The sequence below is a fragment of the Halyomorpha halys genome, unplaced genomic scaffold, assembly GCF_000696795.3.
Source record: "Halyomorpha halys isolate HHAL.00 unplaced genomic scaffold, Hhal_1.1 Scaffold436.1, whole genome shotgun sequence".
NCBI lineage: Eukaryota > Metazoa > Arthropoda > Insecta > Hemiptera > Pentatomidae > Halyomorpha > Halyomorpha halys.
This window is the reverse complement of record NW_027107600.1, coordinates 273605-277927: the sequence shown is the minus strand read 5'-3', so window position 1 is coordinate 277927 and position 4323 is coordinate 273605. Positions and strand designations below refer to the sequence as shown.

The 4323-nt window shown below is 32.2% G+C and overlaps 1 long non-coding RNA gene across 1 annotated transcript in view; it reads right to left on the bottom strand.

The window, feature by feature from the left end:
• The window catches only part of LOC106682717 (uncharacterized), a 32045-nt gene that overhangs the window by 19598 nt on the left and 8124 nt on the right, over positions 1–4323 (bottom strand). The gene's annotated exons all lie outside the window — the stretch shown is intronic.

Here is a 4323-nt window from a genome sequence, read left to right as displayed (position 1 = left end):
AAAAACTGTCTTGTGTCAGCTATCTGCTGAGGCTCACCAGTTGGCTAATTAGTAGTCCTCAGTTGTGTCTGAGACTGTGTATGTTGCCACCTTTGCAGTCGTCCTGTTGGTATTAATGCCTGGAATAGTGGGTTAATGCAGTGTTGGAGGCTATCAAAGGATTTGATATGCCTCCGTCTGATGAATTCTGTAACTGTCGGCAGTCCAACTGTTGCATCAATACGAGTCAGTTTTCGCCCTTTATAAATAAGAATGCTTCAAAATACGCCTCAGGATACTATTCTGAAACGTTTTGAGTTTCTTCGCTGTTGTGGATGCTGCATTAGCCACCATAGGAGCTCCGTAGAGGAGGGCCAGTCTCAGTATACTTTTGTTAATAAGTAATTTGAAACGGAGAGAAATGTTAAATGTTAGTAGGTGATTGAGCCTGTGAGCATTGGTTCCGACCAGCTTTGTTTTCTTATGGCAGTGGCGAGCTAGGGCCAGGTGTGAGTCAAGGGTAACACCCAAGTACACTACACTGCCTGCCGGTCTGTTCTCGTTCATTGTATATGTAGCACGCTTATCGGACTTAGTGAGAAATGTTCAAAACTAATATCGTTGAAGGTTTTATTTCTAAAAAAATGTTTAAGCTTATACAATTCCTTTTTGACCTTGTCAGAACAATGCTACATTCTGTAGGTTGATTTTTAAAATGGCTATGGTCTAATATGATGTAGAAAGGTAATAGTTACTGGATACAAAATAGTTGATCCCTTAGATAATTCACCTGTTAAGCTCTGAGTAATCACTAGCATGAATGCAGAAAAAGCTATGGACCAGTCAACAAAAGCAGCCCAACATATCACAAACAAACTACAGGGCATAAGCATACAAATTAACACACAAAAAATGGACACCATCACGTTTTTCATATAAGACAACTCCCATCATAGAACTAAAAATCAACAGACAATACAAACCAAGAGATGTCTCACAAACCTTGGCATGCAACTGGAATCTCACCTCTCATCCACCACACACATAACACAGAATACAGATCGTCAAATCAACATCATATCAACTCTAACACCTGATCTATTCACCAGGGTTATAACTCAGACTCAAACTACTTACAAGTATATACACAAGGCAATACTGAGACCATCATTACTACATGGAGTACCAATACTACATTTCTTATACCCAACACCCCTGAAATCACTTCAACCATACCAGAACAGCATACTACAGAAGATATGTAGAGGGACTTCCCTAGAGACAAAACAGGACGCACATTCACAACTAAGTACAACTGGAAGCAGTACAACAGCTCATCACATGACACATTAAGTTCTTTGACAACCTTCCCGCTTATTTTAAACCTCTATTCTGCTCACTCACTCCATCCCCCTTCCTGTGAGATGGCAGGATAGGAAGGGTTCCAGGAACCCTATCAACATTACCCTTCCTTCTCTCATCCCTTCTTCTTATTATTTTTACTTTATTTTATTTAATTATTTATCTATTCATATTTAATCATCGTGCCGAGGCCCTCACCTCCAGATATTAAAGTAAGAATTTCACAGAGCGAGCATCTCAGTACATAGATAAGTATTTCACTAAGACTTTCAAATACTCACAGTGGAAAAAGGTAGTACTCATTTTGAATTATGTTTCTACTTCACATAATGCATAAATATTATATTTATATATACATAATAATACTAATAAATATATATACTAATTCATGTCTATCTTCTGTGTTAGAAGGATCAGAAAAAAACAAATCTGAGCAATCAAACATAATTGCACCCGATGTCTTTGATTATAATTACACAATTGGTAATTATAATAAAAAAAATTAATATTACTTACTTCATTAAGTTTTTTCTGTTAATGTAAAGGAAAAGACTAAATTTCATACAAATCAAGACCTACCTTATTGTGAATATATAATGAAAAAGAAAATAGCATTAAAAGGAAAAATTAATTGTAAGTTTATCCTTTAATTGATCAAAATATTATAACAAATGATCTAAATTGTCTAATCAAGTTTAATTTATAATTATAAGAGAACTCTAAGAAGCATTAATTAACAAATTAGTTTCATAATATCAATTCATCAACCAATCAATTCATTTTCATTGACATGACATCATGTCAATGAAAATGAATTGACGAGCAGCAATTAGAAAAATAACAATCGTCTTATTTTTTGTGAATGGTTTTTAATTACATTTTACCATATACTCTAACCTAGAATCAAAGCTAATATCATAATTAGTAAAAATAATGGCTCAGTTTTAATCCATAAATTACAATTATTATGAAACAGGACCACAGTATAGAAATCTTAAAAAAATTTGGAGTGATTTTTTAGCTGTGTTGAGCTAATAATTTACACAGTAAATGCAGGAATATTTCTATACGAGTGGTAGATAATAATTGGAAAACCAAAAAAAAATTGAGAAATTGGAGATTTGAAAAACCTGCTAAAACTTGTGGTTCAAACAAGTTAAGAAAATTCAATACCTATACCTCAAAAGATAAACTACATGTGACTAAATATCAAATCAAAATTGAAAAAAGTATGATGGTTTTCATTGCTCATGTAACTAAAAAATTGGAGAGGTAGTCCAAGAGTTGCAGAGAAAAAAAGGCAATTATTTCACCCCATTGTTTTATTACTTTAGAGAAATCTATGTATTGATGAGTCTGCCAAGTATAGGAAGGGGGAATGAAAAATGGTAGCTGTTTCAAAACATTAAACAAATTAATTTTTCATTCGGAACTCTATATCTTTAAAACTACCAAAAACATAGAAATCCTAAGAGAACATCATTCTAAAATATAAGCCCTAATTGAGCTATTTATGTTCAATAGTGCCCGAGATATAGTTTTTTAAAAAGCAACATTTCATTTAAAATGTACTGAAAAATCAGTAGTTCGTGAATTTATTTTTAGAAATTTATAACTCAAAAACCATTTGATGTATAGATGTCTGCCAGCACTAAAATGAAAGCTAGTTAAATTTACTATAAAGTAATTTATGATGTTTATCTTCATAGAAATAGTAGTTTTCATGATATTAGACAAAAAACCAAGTAATCAAAAATTAGGGTAAAATAACTACCTTTTTGGCTCTTGTACTTGCACACCCTATATAGGTACATAAATAGGCCAATAAACTATATTAATTAAAAATTAGATAAATAATTTAGTTTTAAGAGATAAGCTTGTATTTTTGGTAATTAATATTTAACTTTATTACATCTTATCTCATTAAATCTCAAAGCAAGTACCAAATACTTAAAAAAACAACTAAATATTAATTTAAAAAAAAATTGAAATATACACAGAACTATTTTGAATAATCAAATGGGGCTACGTTTTTTTTTAATAACTTAATTTAAAAATTAAATGAATTAAGGAGAAAAATGAAAGTACTGTACCGCTTCAACACATTAAGGGGTTCAGTATTTCGTAAGGAAGTAGTGTTTCTTGAATAACAGTTATAGAAGGAACTCATTTTTTCAAGAACACATGCGACCATCAGGTTTTTCCATAATTAAGGGGACGTATTTGTACTTCAGAGAGGCAGAGTTAACCCTAGTGGATTCTCGAACCCACAGGGTTGACTTACGGCTACAGTAACAGAATAAATAATTACCTGTCACAAGATTCAAACCTGGGCCCTTAGAGAAAGTAGAGCAGCTCCCTACTCACTGAGTAACACCCTCCCCTAAGGTAAGAGGTAAGTGTGTTTTCTGTACACAGGTTTTGTAAAAATAACAGTTATTGTCATCTTAGAGTGCTCAGCTCTAGAATAAAACTAGCTAAGTCTTAATCTCAGTCTTCTCTTCCATTGTCCTGTGGTCCAAGATACAGGTAGGTCTTTGCACATGTATGTGATTTTCTCTCCTGATTTTTATAGCATGCAGAGTTGGATGTTACTAAAGCAATCAAGCACAATTTATCAAAGTTGGATCTGTCTTCCAATTTTTTTTATAAATTGATGTTTTATTGATTTAATTTATGAATTATATAATAATAGTCACAGTATCTTAAACCTTAGTAATTTTTAGATACTGTGACTATTATTACATAATTAAGATAGGGAGATTTTCTCTCCTGATTTTTATAGCATCCAGAGTTGGTTGTTACTAAAGCAATTACTATTGTGAATGAGTAAGACTTTTTTTAAATGATAAAAAACAAAAAACTTCCCTTTAGTTTCCTAAAGCTGTCAACAAAAATTTTAGTTTTGTTTTCATTTAGCCTGTTCAGTGTCATATCCTCCTTTTTACTCCCTTTATTTTACAGGAAAAAATGAATAACTCA